This window comes from Rhagoletis pomonella, unplaced genomic scaffold (genome assembly GCF_013731165.1).
Source record: "Rhagoletis pomonella isolate Grant_MI unplaced genomic scaffold, Rhpom_1.0 Rhpom_scaffold_00003, whole genome shotgun sequence".
Lineage (NCBI taxonomy): Eukaryota > Metazoa > Arthropoda > Insecta > Diptera > Tephritidae > Rhagoletis > Rhagoletis pomonella.
Genome location: NW_023458557.1, coordinates 46,092,637 through 46,109,935, shown reverse-complemented (window position 1 = coordinate 46,109,935; position 17,299 = coordinate 46,092,637). Strand labels below are relative to the sequence as shown.

Genomic DNA, 17,299 nt, shown 5'->3' with positions numbered 1-17,299 from the left:
ACAACAACAACACCAAAGATATCAACTACTACAGTCTCTGCTACAGTAGGGATTAAGTAGGGTAGAGTAAGCTTTGTCTTAATTCTAATATTCAGTCTTTTGCCAGGCTCTTAGCTCGTTACTACCGCATATGCGGAGCATAAAGTTACGATCAAAATAGATATCAAACCTACATAGTAGGTAGTGTTATTATTTATTCGGAACCCGAAAAGTATAACTTATATGAGCAGATGTGATCACTACCACAAGTAAACGCGAGCTGAAAGCGTGATTGTGTTAGTGTGCCAATTACGTTTGAATGAATTTGCGTTCGCTTTGTTACGTTCTCGCATGTATTTGCATGTGATGCTTACGCTCTTTAAGCAGGCGCTCACTCTCTGTCCATGCTTGTATATGAGCAAATTTGACATCGATATAACTGTTGCCAACTTTGTGCCTTTCGCAAGAAATTAAGTGCGTTTAGGGAATTAAAAGGCGAAAATTATTTAGTTTAGCGCTTGTTTTGTTCTTTGGTGCCCTTTTCAAGGCAATTTTATAATAAAAACGTGATTCTATGGTGACATTGTATTTGACTTACACATATGTTAGTGTTTGGCCGAGCTTCTCCTCTGGATAATATGCTCCAAGATAATCCAAACGCAAAGTTTTCACACAGTCTCTATCACGGAATCCATAGAATATTCTGCTAATTAGCTAGGTGTGCGCATTTGTACAAAAGTAAGCAACGGCATGAAAATAAAGCCTCTAGAAAAACCAAGTTTTGGAAATTGTTTTACGAATAAAAAAACATTTTGCAAATCCAATTTATTAAATTGATTAAGTTGGAAATATTTACAAGTTTCATTGTGTGATTACTTAAAATATTTGAACATACAGCTTTATATGCGAAAATACTATTAAACACAGCAACACAAAATTGGTGTTTTTTTTTGGGGGAAAATTGCGCTATTTTCAGTATTTTGGTGCTTTTTTAAATAAAAAACTTGGCGATCAGGGCTGCCAACTTGGCTCAAACCGTGCCATTTTGGGCACTATTTTACATGAAATGGCACTGAATTTTTCAATTTTGCACAAAGTGCCAAAATGGCACTTTTGAAAAAAAGCCAAATTAAAATACATTTTTGTGAAATCCTTTGCGTGTACTTCTTTTTCTCAACTAAAATTTTCTAATTTCTATAGTGTATACAACTGGTTTATCTTACTTTGACATTGGGCTTTTGTTTTAATTTGTCTAATTTTAATGCTAATGGGAAGAACTAAAGAGAATGACACCTTTTTTGGCACTTTTAATTTTCTATTTGGCACGTTTTAGCACTTTTTTATCCTCAATATGGCACTTCATAGCTATGTATGTTTGGCAGCCCTGTTGGCAAATTTGATCACTAGCTGACCTTCACCGAGCGCTCTTTGCTGGGTTCGGACTACAAAAAAGGAAGTAAATATCAAGTATTTGTAGTAGATGTGCATTTCTTATCTTTATAAAAAACAATTCATTTCTCCTCGTATCCTTGTACAAATAAGGAGCTAAAGCGGCCTTATAAGGATCGATATCTGTAGACTGGAAAATCGACCAGCTAGTGGTTGAGTTGTCATTTACACGGGTCGATTTTGGTTGAACGACAAAAATCTACTAGAAAATCGACCCGTGTAAAGGCGCCTTAATCCAACGAGCAATTATCATTAAAGTTAAAATGCCTTGGTTAATATTAATAAAAAGTTATTTCATTCTTTCTTTACCGGGACAATTGTTACATCGGTGGGCAACGACGCAATTACAGAACTTTAGACAGAGCAATATTTTTCGATCGGGTTCAAATCGGGCGATTGTGAGGATCTATTCACGAATTCAAGTGTATTTGCAAAGTTGCTGATGCTCACCAATGTAACAATCGTGTGGATAAAAAGGTAAAATATAACTTTTAGTTTGCTATTAAAAACCCCACCTCCTTTCTATTTGAAGAGTAAATTTGTTGATGCAACAAAACGGAGCAGATTTTCAGTTGAGCGAAGTAGAGGACTAGGTTTCAAATTTTTTCGACAAATCTACTCCTATCGGAGCGAAGTCCGAACGATGGCTTATTGTGTATATGAGGAAAATATATGCTCTTTGTTTGGTACACAAAGTCAGTATTACCGCAGCCGTACTGCGATGAACATGATGTCGATGGGATATAAATAACTTTTTCGCAACTTTTCATACCCTTCCTCCCGTAAACTGTTTTTCCCTTTCTCCAGCCCGCGCTCGCACTTTCGCTACTGCGCGGGAAAAAAAGTGCCCATGTCTGTCCTAGGCTAAACTTTGATGGACTTGGGCGAGCCTAGGATATTGACCAAAAAATTCCAAATTTTACACAGATTTTTTTAAAGCATAATTAACCATATTTTTGCTATTACCTATCAAAATGCTAAAAAAAAAACGGATTTTCGGCCCACGCTAGTATGCAGGTATCTATAACCGTGCGCAAGTGTTTAAAAAATATACAAGAAATTGACGAAAAATTTAACAATTTTTTAATTATATGGTTGGCATGCGTGGTCGCTATTCGATCTTGCCCATTTTATGAGCAGAAGTTGTTAGTCATTCTAACATAATTTGTGCAAAATTTCATCCCGATATATATCTTATTTCTTAATATAATATTTAAATTACCCTACTAGAGCAGATTGGACCACTGCACGACGACGAGACCGCACACGATGGAACGATGAGAGCTTTACAATAGGGCTATTCGCGATTCGGTGCATAAGAGCTGACAAATGTATGCAATTGCAGAAATATGCCATGGATTGTGAGCGACCTTTATTAAACTGTCATGGTAAAGCTTTTGCAAAACAATTTTTGTGCATCAGCTTTGGTTTTGTTTATGAATGCAATGCATAGCATTTTTATGCTATGGATTTTCGGTATTGCAAATTTGCCAAGCCATGACAAATGCAAATGCGTGTATTTTGTTTGTGTATTGCAAATAATTTGCAATACAAATTTGCAATGCAATGATGCTAGGCCATTTGCACCGGATCGCGAATAGCCCTAATGACATGGACACACTGCAGCGAAAATGCAGCGGCTCCGCTGGCTTGGCCATGTCATTCGAATGAACACCGACGTTCCACTCCGCTGGTGGTAGAAGAGGAAGACGGAGGCCCACCACTGCGATGGGCGATGGAAATACCAAGTGGAGAAGAACTTGGCTTCACTTCGTATATCCAATTGGCGTCACATGAAAGAAACGACTGCATGCTTTGTTGAACTTGGCCAAAATCGCTTAGGCGGTTACAGCGCCAAGTAAGAAGAAGAAAATTTCGAATAAACACTCTAAAAAAAAATTGTGTAGATTTCCTACCTAAAAGGTAGATTACTGATTTCCTACCTTATTATTCGCGAAATTACATGCTCGATTATTCAACGAATAGTTTGTTTAAATTTCGGACTTTTAAGAGTGTAATATAGCTGCTGCGTTGTGCGTAAATTTACTAAGAAAGTTTGTACAAGCTCCAAAATACACATCATCTGTTTGATTTCACCCTTAGAATTGTGTAAAGCCACTAACAAAAAGGATTTTTACACACGAAAATGTGTAATCGAGGAAAATACATATTCATCCTTTAAATTTACCAAAAAAATTTAAAAATAAACAAAAATATACTCGATTTATAGTCGCATTTTTAAACAGATTTTTTAGAGTGTACCTTTCGATTTTCATATCGGTTCTTATTTGCGAATTATTGCGAATTTTGCAAAACTTTCGGTTGCTAAGCTTTGGAAAGCTTTATTTTCGATCACGTTGCGAAAAAAAATGTATGTAAGCGAATATAAACTTGCATAATTAAGAAAAATATAGTTTAGCAGATCTATAAATTTTTACATACATCCGTCCCGGTTCACTTGAATAGGTACACATATTTTCCTCACGATCCCAGCTTATATCTGGACTTGTGGGCATCAGGAAATATCTTTTTGGCCTCATGAAAAAAATTTGCATTTCCTTCAGTTTTATTCCCAACAAATCGCCTGCAAAGTCCTGGATCCATGAAGCCCTCTATTTATACATTTCTTCCAGTTGAAAGTGCGCCAGCTTCGCCCATTCTTGCTGTGTTATAGGTCTGATTATACTTTGAATTCTTTAAAAGGTTTTAAGTGCAATTTTAATAACTTTGCTACACACATAAGGAGGCTACGCATCCTTGTACGTATTCAAGTGAATCAAAAAATTAAACATAATTTTCGTGTTGTTTGATAAAAAGTGGAATAAAATCCAAAGTAATCAAGGTGTCAAGGTCATTTTCACCGCTTTTCTTCGAAATTAATCATTCTTCAAAATGAAGTTAAAAAGAAACTTCTCTGATGCCCACAAGTCTATATATAAGATTGGATCTTAAGGAGAATATGTGTACCTATTCAAGTGAACTGGGCTATAATATCCTCTCGACGAAGACAGGTACATAACATATCGGCACGCCACAAAGGAGAAGGTCGGCCAAACACTAACATATTGTGTACGCGCCAATCTATTATTATTATTATTTGAAATTGATATGATGTAAGTTGTTCAGATTTTGCCCAATATTATTTTAATAAAATTTTAAATTAAAAAAAAACATCTTTGTCTCTTTAAGAATGCATATATAACTAGTAGGCGTAAGCAAATGTATACAAACCTATTATTAAGTTTATACGTAAGGTGTTTGCAAATTTCTGTGTGACGTGGAAAGCTTCTTATTCAATGTTGCCTTTCCACCGAAAAATAAAATAAATCTGAAATGCAACGTCTTGACCCATTTTGCAAATAATCAAATATCAAAACCTATTTGCATGACTTAGTTTTTTTTTCAAATAAAGAAAAATTGCGTTTATTTGATAAAATTTACCATTTTGCAAATTGTTATCTGCAAATAATGAGTGCGCATAAACGTAGAAAATAGTATATTCATGCTTTTCTATTTTTGCAAGCTCATGCCTTTTATATTCGTTTGCATAAATTAATATTTCCCATGTTGATAACAAATATAGTAGGTATCTGAATTTAAGCCCACCGAAATTTTGCAAAACTCGCAAACAGAAACCAATCTGAAAAAATTTACTATAGGAATATGAATGCCGTTTTACCCTTTCTTTGACCATCGACGACCAGTGTAATTTAATAAATAATAAGAATTTTTGCCCCTGGTGGCAAAATGTTCGTAGCACCTAGGGTAAAAGTTAATTTGAAAATTTTATCTTCAGTTTATATGTAGTATTTAGTTTCTATGAGTCTTTATTTTAACAAAACTTGCTTTTTGTGGGAAAAATATGTTTCGCGGTTTAGCGATATGGTAGGTACAAGTGTATTTAATTAATTTAATCCAGAATGTGGTCTGGATAATTGCAAGAAAACATGGAATAAGTAATTATGTATTATATTAAACGAAAGGGCAACCGCAAGTGTCATGCCGTGCGGCAAAAATGTATAAAAGCTTAACCAGACAGTAACTCATTTTCATTAACTACAACAGTTGTTGCCATTAGACGAAAAGTTCCCAGTAGAACTACATAAGCACGTTTGACGAAAAAAAAGGTAAAAATGTACAAAAAAATACTAGGCGCCATAAAGAAGAAAAGAGATCAGAAATCTAGCGATGAGTCCCAGAATCGTGAGTTATATTTTTATAAGAAAAAATCAAAATGAGTGCGGCTACGTCAACTATACCTCGAAAATTTCTCAAAGACACAGATTTTTGAAAAAAGCATATCATTGTTAAGTATGTACTTATAATGCTTATGGTGGCATTCAAACAGTTTGAAAAAATTCTCCAAGTTATGGACTTTTTTATACAAATATATAACAAATATGTTTATCCTTATTATTTTTTTTGGAGAAATTAATTCTTTTATCATGCGATGAGTGAAATTTTCAGTACAAATATAACGAGTTTACGTGCGGATATCTCGTCGGCTTAGCCTCGAAGGAGTATTCGTATAATAAAACAGGTCAAAAGTCAAATGGGCCTGGTGGTAAACGAGGACAAGACGAAGTATACCCTGTTATCAAGCAAACAGTCAGCGAATTAGCGCCTTGGCACCCACGTTATAATTTCGAGAAAGTAGAGAGTCAGCGCATTCGCACCTCTCGAATCCTCTCTCGACGTATGAAAACCACGCTCTATAAGTCATTATCATCCCCGTGCTGGTATATGGCGCAGAAGCAAGGACAATAACATCCGATGTGGCGACTCTTGGAGTATTCGAGACAAAGATTTTGCGCAAGATTTACGGGCCTTTACGCGCTGGCGACAGCGAGTACCGCAGACGATAAGATGTATGAGCTTTACAAGGACATGGGCATAGTGCAACGAGAATACAACGGCTCCGCTGGCTTGGCCATGTCGTTCGAATGGACACCGACGCTCCAGCTCCGAAAGTATTCAACTCGGAACCCGCTGGTGGTAGCAGAGGAGAGGGAGGTCCTCAATGCGATGAAAAGACCGATTGGAGAAGGACTTGGATTCACTTGGCTTGCCTTGTTGAACTCGGCCAAAATCGCTTAGGCGGCTACAGCGCCAAATAAGGAGATGTGACCGAGCTATCAATGGACAGCCATACAAGTTCCCACTTCCACTTGATCTTTGACGTACGTCAAAGAGAACATAGTCCTTTTTATGATTTTTTTCCTGCGATTTAAATAGCTTGATTTTTGTTTCTTTCTTTATCATGTTTTTTGTGGACATGTAAGAAGTGTGTACTAAAATTTTAAACCCCATTTAGTGATTTTATTTTGAAGTTATATTCGTTTCAGTCATTTCAAATGAGGCCTTTGGGATATTTATATTTAGCAAAAATTTCAAAAAATACAATTTTTGTTCACTTGCTTTTTCCATAGGGATATACAAACATTGGATCCTTGGCTACAAACTTCTGTTATAAAACTGTCACTCTGCGTCCCCCTTCATCTGCTATTTGCGGACGAAGTGTAATATCTTTCAAAAGGGATTTAAAGCAGAAATATTCGACGTGTAGTTAAATATAAAGAGAGATGCTCAAATAATTAAAAAGCTGTAGGTCTGATTAATTAAATAAGAATTAGGTAACGATCGAATGTTATTTGTCGAAGATCTGTTGAAAAAATAAACTATTTTTTCTACTTTTTCTAAGATAAGCATAATTAGTATTTTTTCTCATAAAACGCTTAACTATGATTAAGTTCCGTGTTTTCTTTTATTACCTAGCAGAAAAGCACACCAAATAATTTTGACTGGTTTTACTATGCAAATACTCCTCTATGCGGCACTAAGGAAGCAACATGCTGCTTAGTAACTTGAAGGTGAATTTGATTTTTTGTATGGAAGAATGCAACATCGCATGACATAAATAGGATTATTTTCGATACTAATGATAGGGACAAACATCTATTTACAGATTATTAAAGGTAATGCATTGGCGCATATTTGCGTAACTGCCTTTTCATACAAAGTAATAAAAGTAGTAAAAAATAACAATTATTTAGAAGAAGTAGGCCTTGTTGCTTTTGTATGATGATGTGTAAATATTTATCTACAAGAGTTCAATGTTTTGTAGTTTAAAAGAAACTAATTTTTTAATTTTGTCATACTTTAAAATATAACTATCAATAATTTGGACAAATAGTAAAAGAATTTTTCAAAATATTTGAATGCGAATATACGGAGTATAAGTACTTTACTTGCCGAAATTTTCGGGTGCAGTTCACGTGGCCGCACTCAAAGAACATTTGTAGTTAGATGCTCATTATTGTTTGTTGTTTTCTTTTTTAGATAAAATGATGAGAGTGAAAACTAAAGCAAAATCTTGTAAATGCGTTCCTCAAAGCTGTAAATGCAAGTTTGGAAACGCAGTTAAATTGTTAACAAAACAACGTTATCGCAACTTTTCTAGTGGCATTCTAGTTTAAGTGTTTACGTGCTTCACCATTAAAAAATTATAAATAATAAAATACTTCTTGCATGAATTGCGTTTGATAAAATTACCTTGGCTTTGATGGTAATTCCAGTGTACAAGAGCCTAAAAATACGTAGTATATGTATATGTATGTATGTTGTATATTATTTTACTACATGAGTACATACATACATACGTACATACATAAGTACAAATATTGTAACTGCTTAAGAAAATTATTTATTTTTAGCCGTCGCCCAACTGTTTGTGAAACGTCTTATTTTGTTGCCACAGATAAGATAACAATCTCTTTTTAATGAAGTTTCTTGATATCTCAAAACATTTTTTTTTAATTTTTATCATTTACTCTACATAGGTATATGGGTAATTCCTGCAAAGAGTCAACCAAAAGCAAAAAAAAGTAATTTTTAAGCAAAAAACCAAAACCGACTTCAATTCCCATATACAAATTTAAAATTTCCGTTATTTCTTCATGATCCAATGATCGGATCTAACCAAATTAGTACGGGACCACCTCTGAGGTGGCACCTTTAAAAAAAAAATTATAGAAATCGGTTAGGTCCTAAGTTATGCGGTAACATACTTAAAAAATATTCCGAATAATTGATAACCTCCTTCTTTTTTTAAGTCGGTCAAAAAATAAAAGTACACCTTGATAATGCCAATCGATAGCTACATATTTCGTCTTTCTTTTGGGGGTTTAAACCTTCCCCCACCCTGTTAGAGGGAAATATGCATACAAATTTGCTACCATTTAGTTTACGATAATAATGGTAAAAAATATTGTAATATCTCTGTAAAACTTGTTTATTGAGGTAGCCTAATGGTGACAACATTGTTTTTCCTTGCAATTAGGGGAACGAAGGGTATTGTGGACAGCCATAAGTCAAGATTTATCCTGAAAATGAAGATTTTTTGGGCTGTTTTTTATTAAAAGTTTTCAAAAGAAGATTTTTTAAAAAGCAAAATTTTACACTGAAAATATCTTCAAAATGAAAATTTTTGTGTATGATGATATATGTATATGTGATATTTAAGTTAAAATTGTTAACTTATTTATATTATCCTTGCTACATTATTGTTAGCAGCAAATTAAGGAAGAAGAATGTATCCCGTCTAGTTTAAATGACAACAATGGAAAATTTCAAGTTAACTGCTATTTAAGAAACATTTGCTGATGGGTTTACATGAATAAATGTATAATGAGAAAAAAAGGGGCGGTAAATTTATAAAACACATCCATGTTAACATATCAATTAATCGAATTAAAAAGCTCAAAATTGTTATGGAACTTTGTGTCATGGTTTTTGATTGATAATGAGCTATTCTTTCATAAAAAAAAAACAAGTAATTTTTAAACAAAAACCACAAGCGACTTCAATTCTCATATAAAAGTTGATTGTCAATTTCTTCATGATCCAATGGCCGTATCTAAACCAAATTAGTATGGGACCACCCTTTCCGATAAAAAGGAGTTATCGAAATCAGTTCAAGTAGTACAAAGTCAAGAATGATAGAATACAAGATTGCGCCGATCAGAGAGGATTTTTGAGAATAACTTTTGTGTGACGTCACACTGGTGCAATTGCGGGAGAGAAATGCCAGAACGTGAGCAAGAATGGAAGAAGAAGAAAAATGTTGCAAGGAAAACGTAAACAAGTTGCACAAGTGTGACGTCATGCAAACAACGATTCTGTCAAATTCGTTAAGAGAGGAATAGCGGTCCGAGATCGGCGCAACCTTTGTATTCTCTCAATCGTGGTACAAAGTTATACGGTAACATATATACATAAAAAAATATTCGCACGAATTGATAAACTCCTCCTTTTTTGAAGTCGGTCAAAACTTGCAAAATGTCGCGTCCCTATTTATATTTTCGCCAGCATATATATACATATGTTAACTGTGCTACAAATTTTGTGATGATACGAGGCTATATTCATTTTAAGTTTAAGTTGTTATAAAAAGGACTTTATAACTTGAAATTGGTAATTTTTTCAAGCAACATAATAAGGGCTGTAAAGACAATATCGAATTTTGTGTTTCTTTTTAGGTATTTTTAAATGAAGATTTTTTGGGATCGAAAAGATTCTTTTAAGCTTTAAAATCTTATTTTGAAGATTTTTTGGAAAAAATTAAGATTTTTAGGGGACTTTCTCGGGCAACTCTGATTGCGGATTCAGCGGCTATTTAAAAAAAAAACGAGAATCATTTAAAATAGCGATTCAAGCAAAAATTAACTCTGTGAAGGGAAACCAATAAATATATAAAAAAAATGTCTGTCAAATATTGTGTTGAAAAGATATTATATGTAGTGGAGTTGGATTTTTTAGTTTGCTTTGAAGATTAATTCACTTCTAGTTCGTTCAGCTCCATAAACTAGCTTTTATGAGTCTTAGTGCGTTCACCTTATTGAACTTTGGTTGACATAATTGAACTCGATTGATAGTATTTAGGAGCTGATCCTGCAGTAAAATTTGGAGACAGTCTGGCAAAGCGCTAGTTCCGAGATACATATTTCAGAACTATCTCTAAACTAGAGCAAAACGACTGCAGAGCGGGGCAGTTGAAACTTGCGGTGTAAGTGTACAAATTCTACTTCTTGTACAATATGAAAGTAGCTCATCGAGAAGACCTCCGACTCAAGCATTGTTGGTGGCGAGTTCAAATCGCGGTGGAGGTAGTTGTATTTTCAGATTCAATGAATTTAAATTGCTGCGTGCCGCTTACAATAATTTTTTTTGTATGAAATAGATATGTAACAAACATGGAATCTGTAAAAGAAAAGAAGAAACGGAAAAAGTATCCAAAAATCGAATCTTCAAAACGTTTTCTTATAAAACGAACTGTCCAAAACGGAACCGGTTAAAAACTAATTGCAAAGTAATGCACTGGGCGACAATTGCCACTGCCAATGACATCGCCGTGTAGGGATGGCAAAAAAAAAAACAATTAATTAATCACATGATTAATCAGAAGTCAAAAAAAAAAACAAATTGAAAAATAATCGATTAATCGAAGGCACTTTTTACTGTGAATATTCACAAAAACACTTTTCCATAAAAAATCTCTAATTCTCTTGTTAATTAGCCTTAAATAAAATAAAACGAGTATTTTTAGCGGCGAAAATTATTTATTATTCAACCAAGTTTGCAAAAAATAAGCTTTGATAAGCGTTTTGTTGTTAAGCGGTTGCGTTTCTCGGTGGCTGTAGCACCAGCTTTGAAAAAAGGCGCTCAGCAGACACCGAGGTACCAACTAAATGACAGTATTTTTTCGAAAGTCCGTAAAGTTTTGGGTAAACAGTATTCATTTCCTCCCAAGCGTTAATGATATTCAGCTTTAGTTCTAGGACTTGACAATTTAAATAGAAACTCATTTCATCTTGTGGGTGACCCAAAACATCATCTTTTCGCCTTCGTTTGTGTACAAGAGATTTATGAGGAGCACAAAGATCGAACTCATTTACTACTGATTCTACACTGAGGGGAAACAATAGTAAAATCAAACGGAAACGTAATTGATCTTACTATAAACGTCAATGAAAGTATTGTATAGTGGAAAATATTCGTTCGTTTTGCACTTCACGGATGCTTGTTCATAATTAAGATAAAAACATGCATGTTGCCTGCAATGGAATTCGAACCCTGACCCTCTGGAAATCAACAAATTGTGGAAAGCATCTTCGCGCACTCAGCTACAGCCAGAGCTCGGCATGCTTGGTATACATACCCTGCAAAAAATGCGACCAATCCGGGATGACTCCGGGAGCAATCGCAAAGGAACATGCGACTAATACCACTTTTGATCTCTTTATATGGGGTGAACTATCCGCTTTTGTTCCAGCATGTCCTATGAACAGACTTATTGTTTTCCACTTAGTCACTTATATATCATGAACCAATTTAACAAACTGAAAATGGAATACGACAAATGAAAGCTAACAAAATTTTCCATAAACCGTGTACTAATTAATTATTCCAGTTTTTTTTTCCTTTTTATGAAAAAAATTAAAAATCAAATTTTAACAGGAGAAAAATTAAAAAACTAAGCGGTTCTGTGTCAAATTTTTGTAGTTGTGCTTAAGCCTGTTATCTTACTAAAAAATCAAGCTACTATTGAAGCAAATCGATGAATAAATAAGAAGTAATGAGTGGTCAAATGGAAACGCGCAAAGATTTTTTGTATGAGAAATGAGCAGGATATAATGTTACTCATACGCCATGTACACCTAAGTAGCACGCTTTTATGCTCATATTTCATACATAAAATGTTTGCGCATTTTCATTTGACCACTCATTACTTTTTTATTTATCCATCGATTTTCTTTATTAGTAACTGGATTTTTTTGTAACAGAACAGGCATTAGCACAAAGGCAAAAATTTGACAAAGAACCTGTTATTTTGTAAATTTTTCATATTTTCATAAAAAAAAAAATAAAAAATCTGGAATGATTAATTAATTTGTCAGAAACTATCAGACCTATCGAAAAGTGATGTATATACGGTCTATGTAGCATTTTGTTAGCTTTCATTTGCCGTAATCAAATTAAGATTGTTAAATTGGTTCGTAAGATATACGTGATTAAGTGTAACCACTTTTTGTTTTAAGCTGAATAACGGTAAATTGAAAATATCTGGAAAACTTATCCATAGAATAAAAAATTAGGTAGATTTTCGAGCAATTCTATATAGGAATTGGATAGTGGCATCCATTGAACATTTTTGCTGTAAACCAGTGTTATTTAAGTTCGCAAGAACTTTATTACTCAGGTCAATGCAAACGGATCTTTCAAATGAATTTTTTTGAACCTCGGGTCGAGTAAAGTTGATGCAGCTAGCAAAAAAGAATGTTCGATAGATGGATTTTAGACAACTACAGAATTCATATTTCTTGAAAATATTTTTACGATTATTTTACAATGAATCGATTAATGAAACACAAAACTACGATTAAATCGTAAATTAGACAAAAATAATCGATTAATTTCATCAAATGATTATTCGCTGCCACACCTATCGCCGTGTAAAACTGGACAGTTGGTAGGTATTGAGCTAGAACAAGTACTGTCGGCAAAAGGTCTAGTTCTACGCTAGTTCTGAGATAGTCAGATTTTCTGCAGGGGAGTTACAGAGCAACATAAATGACGACACAATTCAGTCGTCTTCATTCATTCGTCTTTCTCCAAAATCAAGAAAGGTTGTTTATGGAAACTCTGCAATTCCTGCATTTAATTTTCTTTCCTGCATTTAATTTCATTTCCTTTACTTTCGAAATGTGAGAAAATTGCGCTTCGCTTTGGCATCTGAAAGAGAAAGTCTTTAACAGCGAATACCAAAATCTCAATTAAATACTAAGTATTGCACTAAACGATATAAAATAATGGAAATTTAATAAAATAAATGTATTTTTAACGCGAATTCTGATCAGCTGTTTCTTTATGCCCTAACAACGAAAAACTAGTTCCCATATGTGTTGTAAATTATATTTTTATTTTTATTGGAGTATTGCCACAGAAAACTTTAGTTCACGTTAATAAACGAACTAATGAACCAATTCAATTAAAAGAGCTCTTCCGCTCTTTAGTTCAAAATCCGCCAAGCCTAATATGTAGTATGCATTGGATTTTGACCCCTTACGATGAAAGGATTACGTGCACTTTAGGATTTAAGTTTTCAACTAATATGAAACGTACGTTTTACGTCAAGTTCTATATTTGCACATGAAACGATTTTATGCTAAAAATGTATTTTTTCAAACTTTCAATGCTTATTATTTATTTTTTGAAACGTACAAATTAGAAAATTACACTAGCGAGTATTGTGGCTTATTTGTTTTTTCGAGGTGTCAGCTATTGGTGCTAATAATTTTATAATTTTGTATTGTTTTTATAATTTTCTGGAATCATGATATGATATTGTGAAAATCCATACACGAGTCGAATGTATTTTGATTAGATTAGTTTTCGGCATGAACGCCTTTTTTAACAAAAGCAATCTGTAAAAATTTTAGGTCTATGTTATGTAGTTTGACTGTTGTCAATTAAATCTAATGCTTAGTATTGCATGCGCCCCACGCTTTTCATTTTCAATCTCATAAATTGTTTATAATGACTTTTGCTAAAATTTCAAAATCAAAAGTTATCAAAACAAATTCTATGGGACTGAGAATTTTTATTTTCTACTTTTTAGTCCATTTATAAAAGAGTTGTATATTAAAAAGTTTTTTTATGTTATTTATTTTTTACTTTTTAGTCTTGTCTGTATAAAATTTTGCAATAGATATTAAAATAATTCAACGATATTAATAGATTGGTGCACACACATGCATATACATATGTATGTACATACATACGAGCACCAATTAATTTCGTTTAAAGAAATGGGGTATCGTCCATTTCCGCTGTAGCGTACGTAGTGCATAGGGCGACATCTACCTCTCGAACCAACGAGGTTGATATCTAGACTTAATAGGAACTTTGCAAAGCAAAGCTTTTATACATAGCTGTCTGGACACACAACATTGCAAGTTGATAAAAGCGTTGTACAAAATTTGAGACCGATTTTAAGCGATATTCATATACCCACATACATATGTACATACCAGGGTTGTTGCGAATATTCGCATTCGCATTCGCAACCGCGGAGCTTCCGCATTAATTTTAACATTCGCATTCGCTTTCGCATTCGCAATAATCAATGCGGAGCTTTTGCGAATGCGAATGTTGAGCAAGTGCACCGATAAAACGTATATATAGCAAACAAAATGACAAATTGTACATAGCCAATATTTTTGCCTGTGGTCGTGGGAGTATTTGTGTAACAAAACTGGTCAAATGTCATATCTATCAACTTTGATAAAAATATCTTTAAACATATTATTTCTTAAGCTATATATAATGGGCAGTCATACAAGTTCCAACTTCTACTTGACCTATGACGTACGTCAAAGAGAACATAGTCTCTTTAACAATATTTTTAGTTTTCTCTTCTTTAAATACCTGCATTGCTTTCATTCTTTATTATGATTTTTTTTGACCAATCTTAAAAAAACTATTAGACACAAAGGAAGAAAGTGTGCACTGTAATTCTTAACCAAATTTTCGTGATTTGCTTTTGATCTTACATAATTTCAAATGGGGATCTTTGGGGAATTTATTTTTAGTAAAAATTTAAAGAACAGTAATTTTGTTAACTTGTCGTGCAATATTTTTTTGGTAGGGATATACATTGGATCCTTGACTAAAAACTTCTGAGATTCAAATGATTATAAAAAAACGGGGTGTTTTTTTTAAAATAACAATAGTCTGATCCGATTCCGCTGCCAGCCACGACTTTGAAAACAGAATTTTGTTCAAAATTTACATTCCTGGAAAATAATAATTTATTTCCATATTCACTATTTAGCTCGCTATAAGCACAAATTGTTCAAACCAGTCGCAGGAGAAGGTATTAAAAACTAGTTACAAAAACTAAAATCGAAAAAACGCTGATGAAGTTACAGATTCCCCAAATTCTGAAACACCCAAAGGAATGAGAATGAAGAATTCTTTTTAAAGAGCTTTAGAAACACCTGACACATCTAATTTGGCTTGTAAGCGCTGTTTAAACAACGATCTCGCCATTATGCTAGATTCTAATTATTGTTTAAAAATACTTATCCGCATTCGCACCCGCACCCGCATCCGCGGATATTAGATGTTAGATATTCGCATCCGCATTCACATGCGCCCATATATGTAATACTTCTATATTGGCAGTAAGCTAACTTCCCAAGGTGTAAGCATTCCGAAATTAAAGCGAGACAGTCTAGTACGGTTTATGTTATGTATTAGGGATGTTTCGAATGCCATATTTTTCACATTCGCGAATGCGGCTCGTATATAAGGCCGGCTGCACTAAAAAATTGCTCATTTGGAACGGCGGGTGGAGCGCTCAGATATTTGCGGCCCAGATCTGTCAACTTGTCGTATTTTTGTTTAGTTTTCCACCAATCGAGAGGATTTTCACCGAGATGAGCCTGTTTTTCTTTAAGATAGGCCTTCAATTGAGCTTTTGTTTCACATTTTTAATGTTTCCAGATTTTATATCCGAGCCTTTGCCTTCGCTAGAGGAATCTAAAATTATTTCTAGGTTGCTTCTACGACTTTTAGCAGTACTTGTTAAGGACTCATCAATATTGCTTGAAATACTACTTAACCGTTTAGCGCCTGAACCTAAAAGCCGGTTAATGCCCGCACCCTGCTTAGACAGACTTAGAGCCATTTCAACAACATTAGTGTAGACACTCTATCCATGTACTCATTCGCATTCGCAAAACATTCGTATCATTTGATGCGAATGCGATTGTCGAATGCGAATGTGTAAAATGATGCGAATCATTCGCATAACGAATACGAATGCAAATATTCGCAACATCCCTGGTATGTATTGTGTAAGTGAGTGCCGTTTTTGTGTATGTGTTGTGTATATGTTTATTTATAAACATATGTGTTCCTTTTCTTTTGTACGGTTTCATTGATATATCTGTGTTTTCGGACGGTACTAGCTCTTACTGCCATTATAGGAGTATTACATACATGCATGCGCCCCACGCTTTTCATTTTCAATCTCATAAATTGTTTATAATGACTTTTGCTAAAATTTCAAAATCAAAAGTTATCAAAACAAATTCTATGGGACTGAGAATTATTATTTTCTACTTTTTAGGCCATTTATAAAAGCGTTGTATATTAAAAAGTTTTTTTTTATATTATTTATTTTTTACTCTTTAGTCTTGTTTGTATAAAATTTTGCAATAGATATTAAAATAATTCAACGATATTAATAGATTGATGCACGTACATGCATATGCATATGTATGCGCATACATACGAGCACCAATTAATTTCATTTAAAGCACTGATAGGCACTGCCTTACCCGCAGGCAAAGCTCCTTTAAGCTTTCTATACATTTGGTATAGGCGCGAGCAGAGTAAAAGCTCTCTCCGCCCAACGCTGATTTAAAGAAATGGCGTGTCGTCCATTTCCGCTGTAGCGTACATAGTGCATAGGGCGACATCCACCTCTCAACTGCAGAGGTAGATGTCGCCCTATGCCCTATGCTTTTTTTAGGAACTTTGCAAAGAAAAGGTTTTATGGTGCCTGGACACACAACATTGGAAGTTTCTGGACCCACAACATTGAAAGTTTCTGGAGCCACAACATTGCGAGTTGATAAAAGCGTTGTAAAAAACAGAATGCGAAAAGCTAAAGCAAACGCAGTTGCCAAACAAAATACGTAGAAATGTAGCAAGAAAACTATGAGCCTAGTTGCTGTGTGTATTTATATGAAAATTGTGAGTCACATGTCAAAAGAAATATGAAATTGTTTGATATAATTAACTT

General features: G+C 34.0%; 1 protein-coding gene and 1 long non-coding RNA gene across 2 annotated transcripts in view; one reads left to right on the top strand and one right to left on the bottom strand.

Moving 5' to 3' along the window:
- The window catches only part of LOC118736253 (kinesin-like protein KIF14), a 298,626-nt gene that overhangs the window by 236,333 nt on the left and 44,994 nt on the right, over positions 1 to 17,299 (bottom strand). The window lies entirely within an intron of this gene.
- On the top strand, positions 4,929 to 7,974 carry LOC118735247. Its single transcript, XR_004992550.1, has 2 exons — positions 4,929 to 5,631; positions 7,768 to 7,974. It is a non-coding gene; the product is annotated as an uncharacterized LOC118735247 (long non-coding RNA).